Source organism: Psittacula echo (genome assembly GCF_963264785.1).
Source record: "Psittacula echo genome assembly, chromosome: 9".
Taxonomy (NCBI): domain Eukaryota; kingdom Metazoa; phylum Chordata; class Aves; order Psittaciformes; family Psittacidae; genus Psittacula; species Psittacula echo.
In genome coordinates, this window is record NC_137745.1 from 23,135,639 (window position 1) to 23,153,425 (window position 17,787).

Here is a 17,787-nt window from a genome sequence, read left to right on the forward strand (position 1 = left end):
CATTCTTTCTGCCACGTGTCCCGACGCGGGAGTTACCCCGCGGCCCCGCCCCTCGGCACGTAGCGCGGCGCGCCCGGCGCTCACTGAGTGCCGGCCGCCCCGCGGACCCGCCGACCCCTTCGCTGACCGGCGGCTCCGATCACCAATAGGACGCCACGATCGTGGGGCGAGCGGCGGGGTGGATGTGCGGCTACCAATGAGATGAGAGAGTGGGCGGGGCGGGGGGGTGAATGAACCAATAGAAAGCGTTGGTGGGCGGGGCGTTGGCAGCTGCGGGTGTCCCGGCGGGGTGGGGTGTAGCGCCTTGGTAGCCAACGGGGAGTGGGAGTGGGCGTGTTCGGGGCGCCCCTGGCGCCGGCGCCGGGGATCCCCGTGCGCCCAGTGCCGTTTCCGCCCGGCCTGGGGAGAAGCCGCCGCTGCCAGGGGGAGGGGCTGGCGCCGCGGCCGCCGCCGAGAGCTCGCTCCCGCCGGCTGCACAGGGGACGCCGTGGCTCTGAGCCGGGCCTAGTGCCGCGCGGGGGCCCGGGGAACGGGCCGGACAGGTAGGACTGAAGGGGCGGGATGGGGCTGGCCGTGGACGGTGGTGAGGCTGGCGGGAGGGAATGCCGGCTCGGGAGGGAATGCCGGGGCGGGCAGGCGGGTGGCAGCGGGGGGCTTCCGGCGCCGGCCGCAGCCGGGCGCTGCGCGCTGCCTTGCCTTGGGGGCTCGGGCGTTATGGCCCCACAGTGGCTATGGGGCAGGGGTCTCGGAGGCCTGGCTCGGTCCGGTCCGGCCCGGCGTGGGAGGCCCGGCCCGGCGGCGCGGGCCATTATGGCGGGCCCAGTGGTGCGCGCTCGCCTGCGGCGGCCGGGCTCGGGCCGGTACGGGGCTGGGGCCAGGCCTGGCCGCGGGGCTTTGTCGGTGGGTCGGAGCACCGCGGGAGCCTCGCTGAAGGCCTGTGTCTCCGCTCCTCTTATTCCCCGGTATTGTCCTGGGGGGCCGCGGGGGTCGTTGTCCGTCTGGGCGCAGCCTCCCAGGGGCCGCCGGTGCCCGCCCCGAGCCGCCGGGCCTCGGGGGAGGCGGTGTTTGACCTGCATTTTCTGCTTTCTCATGGTGCCCGTGCAGCGTCTTCCCCCGTAACCCCCCGCTCCCGGCCCACCCGGCGCCGGGGCTGCAGCGCGGCTTCTCCTGCGTTCCCTCTCCAGTCACGCGTGGCCGCTGCAGGGTGGGCTCCCACTCGCGCCCCGGCCCCGCTCCGACCCCCGCCGCCTGCGCTCCAGCGGCACCGGCAAGGTCACTGTCGGCCGGCGGCTCGTCCTTGGGTGCCGGTGACCGGAGTTCACCGTCGGGTCGGGCGGGGAAGCGGGGCCTGGCCGCTGTTGCCGTCCCCGGGGGAGGGAGGAAGGCGAGGTGCGAGGCCGCGTGTGGCGCCGGGGAAGCGGGTGGAGGGGGGGTCAAACCGCTTCCCGGCTCTATTTTCCCCCTCCACTGCCATAAACGAAGATCCCTGCTTGGGATTTTCTATTCTGTGGGGGTTTCTGCGGGTCTGAGGAGGATATGGAGTGCTGCAGGGCTGCGGTGGCTGCTGCAGCCTCTGGCTGTGATGGAACAGGAGAGCTGAGGGTATGGCTGTGGCGAGGGGCAAATGCTTCTCCTTGTGTGAAGGGTGCTGCAGGGGCTCGAAGAACTTGATGTTGGTGTCTGATGGTGTGCTGGATCATGGATTTCAGACGGTTGTCCCCCCACCCTGCCAGAACTTAAACCCAGAAAAGGAATTTCCTATTTCTTCATTAGAAATAGGAGATTTCCCTTTTCACTTGTATAGGAAATACCAGGATTTTTTTCTTCTTCTTGTGGTTGACCCAGGAAGTCATCTTGTCGCCAGCCTTCTGGGTTTTTCTTGGTTGTGCTCTAAAGGTGCAGGGAGGAGGGTGTTGCTTTGCTCTGGATCCTGTGGGTAAGCGCTGAAGGCAGTGACAGCAGCTGCCGTTGGCTCTGGAGCTCTGGTTGCTATGAGAGAAGCTTCACTAGACTTGGCTGCTATCTCCAGGGAAGGACAGCAGAGCAGCCTCCATTAGTGAGGCGGTGGAGAGATGGCTGGCTCACGTTCAGCAAAGGCCTTCACTTTTGGGGCTGGTTCCACAGGTCTAAAGCAGAAGCAGGGCTATGTTTTGGTCTGGTGGGATAAAAACCTACATCGTGGGCTTCATTGCTGTTCTGGACTTAATGGAATTGCTTTAAAGTGTGGGCTGGAAACCCCGAGTTGCCCTTTCCAGGTATTTTGGTCTGTGTGAAAAGTAGGACAGCGAGAATTGATATGATCTTCCTGTTAAGTGAAGGCTGCAGTCGTGTCTCTTTTGAACTCCAGTCTCCTTTCCAGCCAGTAACAGAGCCAGATGCTTTTCTTATTGTTTGTATGTCTCCTTCCTCCCCTTCCATCGCCTGGGCCCCACTTGCCTTATTGACTGGAATTTCTGCTGTGTGCAGTGGGTGTGTGCAGCAGACACCAGCCTGCTAGTGCTGAGGAGGGATTTTCCATTCACAGGCCAGGGAACAGTCAAAATAAAGGCCCAGCTCAACTTTGGGACTGGGAACAGAAAGCAGGGAGAAGAGTTTCCCCTTTGCTGCAGAGTGAAATCGATCCTCTGCCTTTCTTATGTGGTTCTATGTCAAAACGTGTACAAAATGCTGCTGTGCCGTGGAGCAGGGAGGTGAAACTCCTGAGAATAATGGGGGAAAATTCCTCTCTTTCAGTTGACTCAAACGCTTGCTGAAGGAACAGTTTGCAGGAGGCCATTTTTGACGTGACTCTGTATTGTGGAATCTGCCAGCTTCTATCCACACTCTGTCTGCTTGACTGCAATAGCTTCCTTTTTTTTTTCTGGAAGGAAGAATGAGTGCCTTTCTTATCTGCTTAACTAACCCTTTGGCACTGGCTGCTGTCTGTGTGATACTGTGTGGTGCAGTTGGAGCTATCAGCCTATTCCGGTGCGTTTGTTAAAGATGGAACTGTTAGTCGAGGTATGCTCTATGGGAAATGGGAACACATTAAGCATTAGGACACAACTGCCATCTTTGTAATCTAACACCTATGACGGGGAGCCCTTGCGCTGCCTCACAACTACTGTGAGCTCAAAGGAAAAATTCTATGACCAGGATAATGTGAAAGAGATTAAAATACGCCCGTAAATCCGCTTGACTGGCAGCAATCACGTGGTAGATGCCTAACTCTGAGTAGCTTTTATATTTGAGGTTCTGGAGCACGCAAGTTGTTTCACGTGGTGGGGTGAGCAACTTCTAACTCGCCTAAAATGCACCCATCGCTGGGGCTGAATGTGGTGTCTGCTGCGTGACAACTGCATTGAACTTAGGGTGCTGCGAGTATGAAAACTGGCTCCTTGGTTTAATAAAATACAGCAAGTGAGCTCCATGGTCCCTTAGTCTTTGTTTACAGCCTCTCTGTATGTTGTAACAGGGAATCTGCCTCTGCCTCGCATCCTCTTGGATAACTGGCACCGCTTTGAGAAGGTCCTGGCTTTTCGTTTTACTGTCACATCCCAAGTGACCTGAAAGTAATATTCCTGAGCTAATGTGCCCACCCCAAGGTGGGTCAGTGAAATCCCATGTGCATCTAAGCCCCTTTTCAGAAACAAGATTTAGTTACAGGCAGATCTTGAGAAGTAATAGGTCAAAGGTAAAAAACCCATAGGAAAGAGATTGGTGTTGAACTGGCATCTAAGAACATGCGGTTTATGCTCTTTTATTCCCCCCACTCGGGGGGGGACAGGGGGACAACCAACAACCATTGATTTATATTTCCCAAATCTTCCCTAAAGTAAAAAAACCCCACGTTTTTAATTCAAACTTCCAGGCAGGAAGCATCCAGGAGTGAGCTAAATGTGTGATGTCCCAGCTATGTCATGTATTAGCCTGACCCGGTCTATTCTTCCTCCCATTTTGGATGATCAGACTGTTGCAAACTTATTTTGAATGATGCGATGAGATAAAAATGTTTCTGTCTGTTCTGGCAGCAGTAAAACAAACATCATGAGTGCTCCGAGGTTTGAAACTTCAAACTTCATTGTTCTCATGGCGGTATTACAGCGTTACAGAAGCACGTTTGTGTCCTTACTCTGGTGCTGCTTGTGTGTGGAACCCTGACATCTTGCCAGTGAAACCTTGTGTTGTGTGCAGTATGTAAGAGGGGGGTTCTTAACTATACATGATGTAGTAGCAGTACTGGAGTGAAAAGCATTGAATATATGCTTAAATGTGTATAGCATGTGAGATATTAAGTCTCAGTTGGCCCTAGGAAACTTGAAGTGCTATTTGATTTAACATAAGGGCTTTGTTTCAGTTACTTGTCCCATTTAGGTTTTTTTCTCTTCCAGATGAAAATAGCTAGGAATGTTAAAGCTCCTACAGCCGGTCTTTGGCTTCCATGGCTGACTTATGGCAAGAGTTAGTGCAGAGTTTGCACTTACATTGTTAGAGACAGTGTTGTAGAGATCTGGCTTAGCCTAAACCTTTTGCTTATTTTGAGCGTGGAAAAAGCCCCAGACCAGCATGGAGCAAAAGTTCGACATCTTGAAACTGTGGGAGCTGGGATTTTTTCCCCACTTTTCTTTGCTTAATTCTTTATTGAAGTTGCTGGGGGGGGGGAGGGGTTCTTGTGTTTGGTGTTTTCTGGGTTTTTTTTCCGCAGGATTTTCTATTTTGGTGGCAGTTTTCCAGTATTCCTGCAGCAAATCAGCCGAGCAGCGGCCCCTGTCCCTGCTGAGCAGGGAGAATGTGCAGCGCTCCTGGCCTCCCCGCTGAGCTCACACAGGGGTGGGACTTGCTAAGCTGCTGAAATCGCAGCTAATGCCCGCTGAGCGTGCTGAGCAACACTTCTTGTGTTTCTTCAACTGCTCCTACTTTAAATTAGCATCTTTTTCTTCCATAATTAGCAGAGATGCTCTTTGTCTCGAGGACAATCTATGCGACAAATCAGGAGGTTCTTGTTCATCGTCCCCCTTCCCCCCCACCCCAGCTAGCGGTGAAGTAGTATTTTCCTGCAACAAAAATAGCTAAAGGGATTTTTTCCCCTCACTTCAAGTGATGAGTCTGAACTTGAAAAGCTGTAGCCCAAAAGAAGAACTCTGCAGTGAATAATGGCCTTCGTGCTAGTTTCTGTTGCCACAAGCCCTATAGGAGCGTCAATATTGTTGTTTAAATTGTAAATCTGCAACTTTCATCTCAATGCTTCAACAGTCAAACAAACAAATTACGTTTTTACATAATAAATTTGAGAAAGAAAAGCTTTCTTGCTGAGTTTTCTTTTCCTCCTACCAAGCACGCACAAACCCCAGTTATTTTAATGAGCAATATGGGAAATATTCAGCAAAGTCTACTGGTGTGCCCAGACTTCAAGGTGCAGAAATGTGGGAGGACTTGTCAGCAGCTTGAGTGGCAAGCTTTTAATGAGCAGAAGTAGTTTCTTTTGTGGTCAGGAATCTAATAGTCCCACATTCACCAAACCTGAAGGGGAAAGAATGAAGAGAGAGGAACATGGAAGAGTGGCATTGAGAAATAGTCAGGAATTTGGCTTTTAGAGTGAAGTTCAGAAGTGAGCTGTTGTTTATGCTAAAGTTTAATCCTTATAAACTTGATAACGTAGACAGGTCTTGCATTCCTCTCCGAGGGTCATGGAAGGGCTAACTTTAGCAAAGGGGAGGTATCCCGAGCAGTCAGATCCATGCAGTTTTCCAGGCAGCAAACTTTTTTGCTTATTCATCCTGCTCTAAGTGAGCTTTGTTATTTTTTTCCACTCACAGGCATCCTTTTGAGGCAGAATGGGAGTTAGTTTGGAAACCAAAATGCTTAATCCCTAAAATATTTCCAAGTAATTTCAGAGTAGAAAAGTCACGGTGCTTTTGGTGTGTTCATATTTAGAGCGTGATCACAATTGCAATCATACACATTGACAAGAAGATATTGTCTGGATTTGGTAGCAGCTCATTTAGTGACTCAGGCTGATTCCTGTTGTCCTTACGGAGCTCGTAGCAGCTTCTGCAGCCTTGTTGGTTTACAGGACAAAACTCTTTCCAGCGACTGTTCCTGCAGCCCGGAAAACAGTTTGAAGTTCTGATACTGAGAAGAATCCTCTTGACTTGGAAGTGAGCAGTTTGAAATGCAAGTCATTGATAGGGAAGGAGTGCGAGACCCCGCCACCAAACTGCAACAGAACATGCCTGCGGATGATGATTCAGTACATGAAACAAAAAGCCAAGATGCAGCTTGGAGGTTTGGTTTGTCAGTATCAGATAATGCAGTCTGGGTTTTCCATAGATTTGGAATCAGGAAAAGAAGTGGCTGGAGGATTGTGGAGGTTTGTGTTAAGGGGAACTATTTGGATAAGGAAGCCCATGGAGGATAGCGCTGCTCAGACCAGAGGAGGCAAAGATGCAGCTTGTGCTTCTGGGAATGGAATATGGGAGCTGCAGACGTGATGGCTGGCCGGAGGATAGGCCTGGGAAGTCTGTGACTTCTCATCACAGCCCCAGGTAGTGCAGAGAGTAGGAGCAGAGGAGTATTCCTCAGCGTGGCCCTGTTTCCCAGCTCCAAATTACACCTTTTCCTGGCAGTGCTCTCTAGGCCTGGTGCCCCTTCAGGGTGCCAGTGTGGAAGCTGCTCCCGAGCAGCAGTTCCCAAATGTTTTTATGGGGGAGAACGAAGAGGTGAGAATATATCCTTGCTTGTAGGCAGGCAGGAAGGAATACACTGGGAAAAGCTGGAGAACCAGTGATGGAGGAAACTGAAGTGCCCCGGGGGTTCAGCGTGAAGCCCTTAAAATAGTTAGCATGTCTCAACCTGAGTTACAGTATCAATTTATAGATACTTGGAAGAATATATAAGCCTTTTGCATTCATGTGGCCTTTAACTAGAGACACTAAAACAAATTATTTCCTGTGTTTTGGTGGCATTAGGTTGGAATAACTTACAATCATGCTGCAAGAATGCTTTCAGTAATGTGGCTGTAGATTAACTTTTGCCACAGCAAAGATCTGGAAGCTTCCTGTGTAAATGCAGCTCAAGTGAACCTCTGAAGCCAAGAGGATTGCTTGATCAAGTTAAGTAGGCTCTGCTCTACTGCAGAGGAGCCTGCCTTTCTGATCCAAATTTCCCTGGCAGTTTCATGAATTTCAAGGATGTTGGGGCTCAGGATGGCCTGGAGGTTCATGGGGAACAAGGATACTCAGAAGGTGAAAGTCAGGTTCTGAGCTTGCCACAAACTCGCTTTGTTGTTCAGTTCTGAACCCACCTCGGGGTTTGCTTGTGTATCGGAATTCCTATGTTAAGCTGGAACGGGTGTTGGTGACACACTGTATGTTCTTCGCACAGCTTTATGCACGAGTGATACGGTTCCATAGCAGTTCAAGCTGACCTGCTGTACTGCTGCCACAGTCCTGCTCTTCTGCTTTCCCACCATTGCTTTTGTCTCTGTTCTGCTTCATGCGTGCCCCAGTAGTGAACTGCTCAGGAAGGCTACCATGATGAAAACGAGTGCATTTTGGATTTGAAAGCAAGAGTTCTCTGCTGGCTTCTGCCTGAGCTCCTCGAGCGTGGGGTCAGGTTAGCCCCAGTGCAGGGAGGGATGGGGAGGCTGCCCTGAAGCTGTGCCAGCTGAAGTCAGCTTGAAACTATTGCAGCACTGCACCCTGCGAGTGAGGTTACTCCGGGTGAAGTTACACGAGACAGCTGAGTACATCCAACAGCTCTGCTGCTGAATGGGGGAAGTTCTGCTCCGCTGTGCTCTCCCACCCAGCGGGGAGTTCTGCCTTTGCTGTTTGCCAGCTCTGGTTCTTGCTGCATCCCTTTTCTGAGCTCTTCCAGCTCGCTAACCCAGCAGAAAACTACGTTGGGGTTTATTTCGTGTTTTGGGTTTTGCTGCATTGTTTCCTTGCCAAGATAGTGAACTGAATTAGCTCACCAAGAGATTGGACAAGCATCCAGAGCCCTCACAAAATAAATAGGGGAGAGCATATGAGTGGAAGTGTGGAGAATGTGGTGGGGACCGGAGAAGGGGAGCAGGGTCTCTGCCTTTCGGTGGCCAGCTCAGCCTGTGCCTGTTTAAAGGAGAATGAGCTCCCATCCCCTGCGTGTGAGCAGTCTGTGGGTTGGTGCCCTTAGTTGCTGTGCATGGGGTGCTCTCTTTAGACAAACCCATTTGAAAGTTGATGGTGTTCTTTCCTTTGTCAGTTCTCGTTTGCTGGGGAAGGTGGTCAGATGTGAGCTTGAATGTAGGAACAGCGTGATAGTAGAATACTGTAACAACCCGAGCATGGTGCTTGACTGATTCAAAACAGCGCGTTCTTGTGGGTATGCCTGTGCAGAAACTGAGTACAACAGCAAGCTGGAGTGATGGATATAGAAAGGTGGCAAAATGTTCATTAGTGTACCAGGACTGCGAATCTCTGTCAGTAAATGCACCACCCAATGTTCCTCACTTCCTTGTCACCTGGCAATTCGAAAGTCTTTAGTTTGCATTTACTTGCTGGTCATTATGACTTGTAAAATATCAGGGCAAACAGAATGATTACTGAAGATACCATGTCAGTCAAATGTAGAAGAACTACAGTAGTGAAACAGCCATGGCATGAATTCCGTATCACTTTGCTGAAAGACATGCAACTGGAACAACACACAAACATAATTCAACCGAGGCCAGTTGCAGCAACAACTTGAATCCTGGTTTTTTACTACAGAAAACTTGGTTATAGCAGCATATATTTGAAATAGAGCAGTTGTCTGCAGTGTGTGTTCACTGCGAGCCAAGGCTTTTAGTTTCCTACTTAGTGAGACTGTTTGGTCTGGTAGAACTTGAGGCAGCGTTTTGGCTAGTTGTGTTTAAATAAAGCTATTTAAATGTTAGCGTGTCATGACATCTCCAAATGCATGTTGCTGTGTGAAGAATTCACGTTGGCCATGAGCAGCATGTCTCATAAGCAAGAAAGCTCATCTGTTGTGAGAGTGATCTTTTAGTTAATGAAAAAACCTTTGCAAATAGCCCCAAATTAATCACTTTGCAATGAGGGAACGCAGCAGATTGTATTTGCTGTCTTCTGCTGCACAGGCAGTAGCAGTTGTTCTGGCTTTGCAGTGTGGTAACAAGGTGAGCGTGAGGGTGAGTAGTTCCTGCGTGTGCCTCATCTGAGCAGTTGTGTCCGTGCCCCCGGATAAGTACCCAGGGTTGGGACATGTCCTTTATCTGACAGTGCCTGGGCAGAAGGTGGAAAGTTTTACTAACAGACATTGTATTTTGGGGTATGCCATCCCAAACCTGCCTCTTTAGATGAGTGTCTTGTCAGTAGGAAGATCTCTGCTGAGGTTAGAACTAAGGCTTGTGAGAGATGTAAAGGAAATGGTCCTGTTTGGGGGGGTGTTTTGGGTACTCTGCCTGAGGTTTAGAGGCACTTGGGTGCTGAAGTCCCAAGCCAGTGGTATCCATCCTTTACAGACCTCTGGAAATGACTGGTAGTGGTGCATGAAGAGCAGTGGTTGTTGCCTTTCCAGCTTAGCTCCTGAAACACTGGGAGCACAGTGTGGGTCAGCCAGAGAGAGACAAGAAGCCAAACACAGAAGTGCCTGCATCTGGTGGCACAAGTCCTTTTTGGACATTGTGGATTCAGAATATCCTTCAGGAAAAGTTCAGATACACAATTTATAAGCTGAAAAATTCGCAAACTGGCGAAAGACTTCCCCACAAGCTGCCAGAGAGCTGAGAGTGAAATTAATGTGTCCCATTTCCTGCTCCTGCAGTTCTGAGTTGTACATACGCAGATAGAAGTAATAAATGAATAAAGAACAAAGCACTGGCACAGTCTGAAAGTGAGATTATACACTGAAACCTCGAGTCATTTGTTAACCTTTTCTGGGGTGCAGCTTGAGACCGGCAGCTGGGAAGTGGTCAGCAGAAGCTCATTGAAGAGGACCTTGAAGGAGAATGAAGCGGCACATCCAAGTGTTGATGGAGCTCCTCTGGTTTTTGCAGAACCGGGTGCAAATGTCACCAGGATCCTCCTGGTGAAATCCTTGGTCTGGAAATTCCTTCTTTTTCATTTGAAACCATATCACAGAGTGGAAATGTATGGGGTGATGTAGGAGCAGGCTGTTCCTGCGAGCAGAGTTTGTAGCTTTCTGTTGCTCTGCCAGGGTTTAAGGCCTCATTCCTTTCCCTGAAGCAGGCTGTTCCTGTGAGAGTCACTGGGTTGGGATAACATCTGCAAGGACTTCTGGAATTCCCGGGTTTATGTGAAGAGAAGGCTGTGAGGGAGGAAATAAGTGGCCTTGATGTGTATTTGAAAGATGATGGAAACTTTTAACCTAAGTTGTTAAGGAAGATGGTTGTTACTGGAAGGGTACGTGGGATTCAAGTGTAAAAAGTCATCTTGAGCAGTGGGGCTTGCTGTGGAGTTGTGTTCTGTTGGGGTGTAATTCAGCTTGGGGTAAAATCTCTCCAGTTAAACTGATCATCGCTGCGTTTTGGGAGCCTGCTGTTTCTCACTGGGGGTGCATGTGTGGGTCCTGAGCCCATGAGTGAGACAAGTGAAATGGCTGCAGTGATTTATGATGAGATCCGTTGCCTCAGCTCCAGCTTTCACATGTAGAAACACTGAGTGTGACATCCCGGGTAGTATTCTGATTTCACTGGTAGGAAAATGGAGACACAAAGAAGGGATTAGCTTGCACAGGACATCTCCAAGGCAGTGTGCAGGTAGAGCATGGATTTCTTTGACTCCTGATCTAGTGGTACAAATCGCTTCTCAGACGTTTTTGGTAGCTGTCTCTCCCACACCAGCCCTCACGTGTCCATGCTCTGCAGTGCTGTGTTGCTTCTGCATGTGCCTTTGGTTTCTTTCAGTAAAGCAATCTGTGTTTTTAGTGCTGATGTTAATAGGTGTAGGGGGGGCACATTATGAGGTGGATACAGGTGGAAGAATCTCCTGTTTGAGTTGCTGTTGGGCAAGTGCCAGTAGCTTGGGCCAGGGTGCTTTTCCTGCTTGTTTTCACTGGCTTTGTAATGCTACAAGATAGCTGGGGTTAAGAACAATGTTGCTACTGATACGCAGCCATCAGGACTGATGCACTGTGTGAAGGGGCCTTCAGAGTATTTTGGCAAACTGTGTTTGGATGTTCAGTGCACACAAAGTCTATCTGCATTGTGCAGGAAGATAATCCCTGTCTGTGCTGTTCGCCTCCTGTGCTGAGATCATTCTCCTATCCCACTGTTACCCAGCTGAGGGCTAGAGAGTTCTCAGTTTTTCCATAATGACAAAATGAAATCAGCCCTGGGATGACTGGTGAAATTCCTCTCGGTTAAAGCATCTTGTCCTGAATATTTTCTGGCTGTTTCTTTTCGTTGGAGAACTCAGTGTCTTGTGTTTGGAAGGAGAAAAGATGCAGCTTAGGAACTGCTGTTGTTTAAGGTACAGGGAGGAGCATGTAGCTTGCTTCTAGAACGTAATCTGTCCAGCTGTGACTTAGTCATCTTCAGTCTTATATAAAATGCGTCCAATCTAAATAGTTGAGCATCTCCCTCCTGAATGCGGCAAACCAGCGTCTGTTGTGCTTCTGTGAAGCTATAACAAGCACAAGCCATCTTCTTAGGAGTGCCTTCATAGTGGTGAACCTGCAGCATCCATCATGCTGTCAAGCCTCATTTACTCATGTGATGGGATTTCTTGGGGTTGTTTTTATTCTGTTCCATGTTTTTTTCCAAGTTTAAAGAGGTTCCTTGCTGCTGGCAGGGAATGCAGCACTGATAATCCTGGACAGGAGAGCAGGGAATGTAATGTGAGAACAAGAGTGGCTCTCCTGAGTCAGACTGAAGGTTTTGTTCAGCTCTGACAGGGCCAAAAATGGATGCTTAGGGAAGAATGTGAGGTGAGAGGATCACAGGATCTTGGCTAGCATCTCCCATTTTAGTGTAGTGGTTTATGCTGTTACATAAATCCAACCCTGCTCTTAGTCGCTTTGATTTCACATAGCTCTTTCTTAAGCAAAGGGGGAGAGCTTCACTATTATGACATGCTTTTGTGTGGATAAATACATGTCCACGATAGTCCTTTGTTGCTATAATTATGGGGTTTTTGGAGGGGTGAGGGAGATTCTTGTTAGTGACTGGTAAGCTTTGTAGGGACTGGGCTGTGTGGGTTGAGAGATACTGTGCTAGTTAAGGGGTGATGGGCACCCTTAATTAGGTAGTCAAGGAGACAGATGCTGTGTGTTGTTAAATAATGTATTGATAAATATAGGTGCTGATAAATTGTATTGCTAAAGGCAGGTGCTGATAAATCTTACCCCTGCAGACATGGAAGATGACATTTAAGATGATACCACTACATTTGCCACTACTACATGTTTGACAGAACTGGGAAAGCTGACATCTTAAGTCACCCACATATACAGTAGAACAGTCTCCTTTGGAGGAGTTAGAGCTGGAGCTTCACTTGGGTAGTTTGAAGCATTCTTCAAAGGCTTCTCAGAAAGTGTTTCCTGTAGTTTTAGTTTAAAAAAACCCAAGTTTTATACTTTTTTCCTAAGAACTACAGATGTGCTGTGCTCACTGTGAAGACTTAATAGTGGATTGATGCTGCCTGGGGACCACTGAGCTGCAGACTGCTGCATGCGTTTCAATTCCTCACCACCCCCCCACCCCCCCCCCCCAAAGAATTGTGGTAAATCCATATGGTGTTTTGTAGGCTGTGCTTGACAAACATGGCCTAGCTCATTTGTGAGCTGCAATGCCAAGTGTAGAAATGACTAGGTGAGATTTTCCAGTCTTTGTTAGGTGGAAAGTCAGATCATTAGGAGGTTATTTTTGGCCTTAAAATGCATAGTTACGCAAACACTTGGTGGCCCTGAAGAAGAAATGAGCAATGCCCTGAGCAGCCTGATCCAAGTTGGCTCTGCTTTGGGGAGAGGAGGGGGTTTCCATCAGGAAACCTTCAGTGGCCCCTTCCAACCTGGAGTGTTCTGTGGTTCTGAGGGTGTAGGAGGTGTGGGGGGGCCACGCCTGGTTGGGATAGAGAGGGCAGGAATTACGAGGAGGAAGGCAGGATACTCTGACACTAGAAATGGTTGTGCTGGAGAAACTGCATTAACAGCAGAGATCTAAAATAGCTGGGATTGTAACTTGGAAAGGACACACCTGGCTTTATAGAAGGTTGTGAGATGAAATCAGCTTTTCATTTACTACTCTTTAGAATCTATTTTGTCTGGGTAGCGTAAAATATTTGATAGAGCTTCTGTCAGAGAGACACTAGTGGGATAATAAAGTGTGTTTAGGGAGCTCTGAATTGGTTTTCCACGTTTCAATAAAAGATACGAATCCATCCCTTTGCAAGGTGATGCTTTTGTTAGCAAAACTGCAGGCCCACCTATAAGCTGAAACAACATTTTGGAAAGCAGTGGCTCAGGGGGCTTTAAGATCCTTCCAGTAGGTTCCCTCTACACGGCCCTTGGGGCAGCATTTAGAAGTGTTGATGTGATTCTTGGCATATTGAGAATAACCGAAAAAGCGGGAGAATGGAATGTGAAGCAGAAATAAGTAATCTTATAAACACAGCAACCTTGAGGCTGATACTGGAGTTGAATTCGGGTTTCCATGCTTCAAGAAGGATACCAGTGTATTTGGAGAGAATTCAAAGGACAGCTGCAGAAATGATCCAGGGACTGGAAAATAAGCCTCATGATGGGAGGCTTAAAGGAGCTCAACTTACCCAGCTTGTTGAAAAGACAATAGAGAGAGGACTTGATCTTTCTCTAAAAGGCCGTGTGAGATTTGCTGACAAAGGCATAGTAATATCAACTGAGGTTAGACAAATTCAATCTTGGAAGTACAGTTTCTTAGCAGTGATAATTAAGCATTGGAATGGTTTACAGGGAAGGGGGAAGGAGCAAACATTCATCTTAGTCTTTTAAAACAGGCCCAACTCATGTCTGCTGCATTCCTGACCCTGGAGTTTAAAAAGGACCCATGCCATGATCAGTTGGCACAGTTTCAGATACGTGCGCTTGCTGTCAGAGCCAAGACCGTGAAATCAGGCTGAATTTAGAGGAGAAACAGTTAACCTGGTGCTAGAATACTGCCTTGCATAAGACACATAAGATGTGAAGGGAGCTCTGAAATTTAATGCTTTGTGGCTTGCATCGTTGGAACTCGGTTCTTTCCCATCCTGCGTTGCTTCAGATGTTTAAGATATGGTTAAGGCTTTCTGAAAGCCTCTTCAGAGAAGCCCTGCTGTAAGTGTGTGCACTCGCTGGATTCAGATGAGCATTGCTGAGTGCCAGTTGACCGCAGCACAAGTCTGTAAATCTTTTTCATCCTTTTTTAGCAACAGCGTGAAGAAAGTTGCGCAAGGGCAACACGAGCACAGCTCCTCTGAGAGGCAGCGCCAGCACCAGCGCTCCTGCTAGGTTTCATTCTTAAATTACTCCAGGATAGTCTCTATCTCTCAAGCAAACTGGATTTAGTCAGAGAGTTTATTTGTGGCTGATACCATATTAAATACTTGTTCCCAAGCAGTGTTCTAATGACACTTGTTTCCTGGTTTTCATGGCATCCAAATGGGAATGCTTCAGCAATTCTGCTCCTCCCTCACTTTGTAAACTCACCTGGGGAATTGAGTGACTCAGTTTGGTAATGGCTCCAGATCATGCTTCTACTTTTTATTTGCGTTTGGCCATTCCACCACTCCCTCGACGGCTGCCAAGTTTCTGTATTTCCATACGTTTCCTTGTTCCAGATGCCTTTGCAGGCATGGAAAGCTCTGAAACTCCCTTCTGGTAGCTCTCAAGATTTGCTGCTTTGTGCAGGTAAAGCTCTTCTGGTTGCTCTTGCCTGTGCAGAGGAGGACCTGGAGCTACTTGGGCCGCTCTCGCCTCCTCTCCTGCATGGCTGCATTCCTGCCTCTCCTCTCCTACTCCAGGTCCAGCCAGGGAGGAGCCCCATGGCTCTCATCTCTGCAGCTCTGCAGTAAGGAAATGCTGCTGTGTCCTAAAGAAAGAAAAGGCAGCTCAAAACTCTGTAGCCTTTTGAACGTTGAGCTTATGGATTTGTCACATAAATTGAGCTATTTCTGAGGTGGGAAGGAGGTTGTCTAGCAACTGCAAGTTTCCTTGCTTACGGCTAAAGGGATAGCAAACTGCAGAAACGTGTTGGGGCACTACACAGTGTAAAGCAAAGGCCTCCAGCTCTGACAGCTAGTGCAGCAACCCCTGCTACTCACCTCATCCAGACAGCCCTATCTGTCTTAACCTGCAGAATCACCTCACAGAAAGCACCGCACACAAAAGAGGTAGTGAAGGCTTAGCAGGAAGGAAATCTCCCTCCCTTCCTTGCCTTCCCTCTCTGCTGTGCCATCATCCCTCTCCGCAGCATCAAGAGGCTGATGGAGATGACCTGCTGGAGGTGGGTTGCTTCAGCATGAGCAGCTTTTGTGTTCCTGATACAGGGGGCTTGATATAAGAAACGCTAGTGCCTGGAAAATATAAAGTACTTTTTAGCTTAACTTAAGTTGTAGAAAGAAAACTATGTTATAAGTCTGTGGAATTTAGGGGCCCCACTAAACATGAGTTAATTGTTTCACGCTAGCCTTCTAAAGTATAACATTTCACACCATCCTTCTACTTATCAGTTAGTTCAGAGACAGAGCCTCCCAAACATCTGCTAGCTTGGGATACTCCTTGCCTGCCCATCCTGCAATAGGTTTTGCAGGAAGGTCACCCTGTTCTTAATCTTTGCTAGTTAACAGAAGAATTACAGATATGGTTGGTTTCATTCCAACCTCTTAGTTTCATCATGTGGTTGTACCTACCAGTGCTTAGTTCCATTGTTGATATCATGAAAATGTCCTCAATGTATTACTCAGCTCCTAATTCCACATTTAAAAAAGCCAGTGGTTGTGGTGGCAGATAGCGATGCACAGATGTGTTACTGAACCACTCACAGCATCACTTCTGTGAGAGCTCGAAAAGGAGCACCCTTAGCCAACTGTTTGATGTCAGTACCCCAGTGTTACCACCCACAAGCAGTTCAGGTGGTTCGTTACAGTGCTGTGTGCTCAGAGAAGCTCTGCTCAGAGGAGGAGCTTAGTAAATTATCTGCAAGTCACCAGGTATGAGGCTGGTTGGAGTGACTTCTGTCTGTGTTCAGGCACTGGTTGCAGGTTTTTGACTGCTGATTTCTGGTCATCCATATTTCCTTTGAAAATGTGTTCAGTTGCATTACCTGCTTTTCATCGATTCAGAGAAAACTCCAGGAACAAACTGGCCAGCAAAGGTTTCCAGTTGACAAGCAGGTATTCTTTATTGTGGCGCCGGGAGACACGGGGGATCGCTCCTCCTAACGTGTGTCCCCATATTGCTACACAAGCTATCCTTATATAGTCCCTGGGCATACATGCATATTCATGAGGCTACCTATGGATTACATCATTTTCCAGAAAGTTCCCAGCCTGCGTACAAAAACGTGGTGCTGCTCTCCAAGGGTTCTTTACTTCTTCCAAGGATCTTCAGCACTTCTGGCAGCCTTTGAAGCACGCGGAGTAGACGTTTAGACCAGCTTCATCGGCTCGGTAACACCACAGACACAGCAATCATCCTGTCCTTCTACTTATCAGCCAGTTTAAGTGCAGCCCATCCTGGACACCTGCTATTCCCAAATACTTCTTATCCTTATGTCCTGTTTTTCTAGCCTCTTTTTCTTACACTCAGTTTGTACTAAGGTCACAGGGCCTAAAACTACATCAACTACAATGGTTTATCTTGTACAAGAATTCTCAGTATGTTCTCTACTTTTGTTTTTTCTATGTATCATGCACCTTAGTAATTTTCCATTGCTACTGTTACAAAGCCATCAAACTGACCATTACTTAAAACTGATTCTAAAGGTTTATATGTTCCATTTTGTAATTTTTGCCCCCCCTTGTCTCATCATCTTCCTAACAAAACAATGGGCTAGCCAAAAAAGTGACCATGGCTCTCAGTAGTGTCTGTACCACTGAGCTTTGCATTCCTTGCCAGCACTTACGAAGCAGGTATTTGGGAGTTTCCTGAATACGTAGTATGCCTTCATCCCTGTGGTTGTAGGAGTAAGTCTTTGATTGTCTCGTTTTACCAAAACCTACCAAAATAACTTATCAAAATTTATATTCCTTAAAGCATCCGGGATATTGTTGGCTGATGGCTCATTCTGTAAATCTGACTAGTGTAATATATGGGTGAATATCCACCATGCATGGAAGACCGAACACGCAGAGCTAGGGAATGCCTTGGGATCAGCGTGTACCTTGCCAGTGCCAAAATACGATATAACAGAACGTGCAAGTAAGCCAGACAAGTTAACAGCAGTGAAGAACATCTCTTGAACACAATTCAGCACCATCAAGTGGGTGGAAGAGGAAATAAGGCTTTTTAGCTGGTATGCTGCTGCCTTTGGCCCTTTGTGATTGCTCTCATCCACGATCCTAGTGACTGTCTGCTCTTTAACAGATTTTGAGCTGGGGAAAGTAGATCTGTAGGAAATGTCTGGATTTCTAGGGGTCTCAGGACCATCTTAAATGACCAAGGGTGCACTGGACACCAGTGCCTGGGCAAGTGCCACAGCTGATGATGTTTCATAGAATCCTAGAGTTTTGGTTTGGAAGGGACCTTAAAGCTCCTCCAGCTCCAACCCCTGCCACAGGCAGGGACCCCTTCCACTGGAGCAGCTTGCTCCAAGCCCCTGTGTCCAACCTGGCCTTGAACACTGCCAGGGATGGGGCA

The 17,787-nt window shown here is 48.2% G+C and overlaps 1 protein-coding gene across 3 annotated transcripts in view; it reads left to right on the plus strand.

Moving 5' to 3' along the window:
- Positions 1 to 365: 365 nt before the first annotated feature.
- SETD5 (SET domain containing 5) overlaps positions 366 to 17,787 on the plus strand; it is a 66,199-nt gene continuing 48,777 nt past the window's right edge. The window contains exon 1 of one of the 3 annotated variants that reach the window (XM_080625569.1): positions 366 to 542. The gene's annotated coding sequence lies outside the window, so the exon portion shown is untranslated. The remainder of the gene's footprint in view (positions 543 to 17,787) is intronic. The other 2 variants (XM_080625567.1, XM_080625568.1) reach the window with 2 other exon arrangements.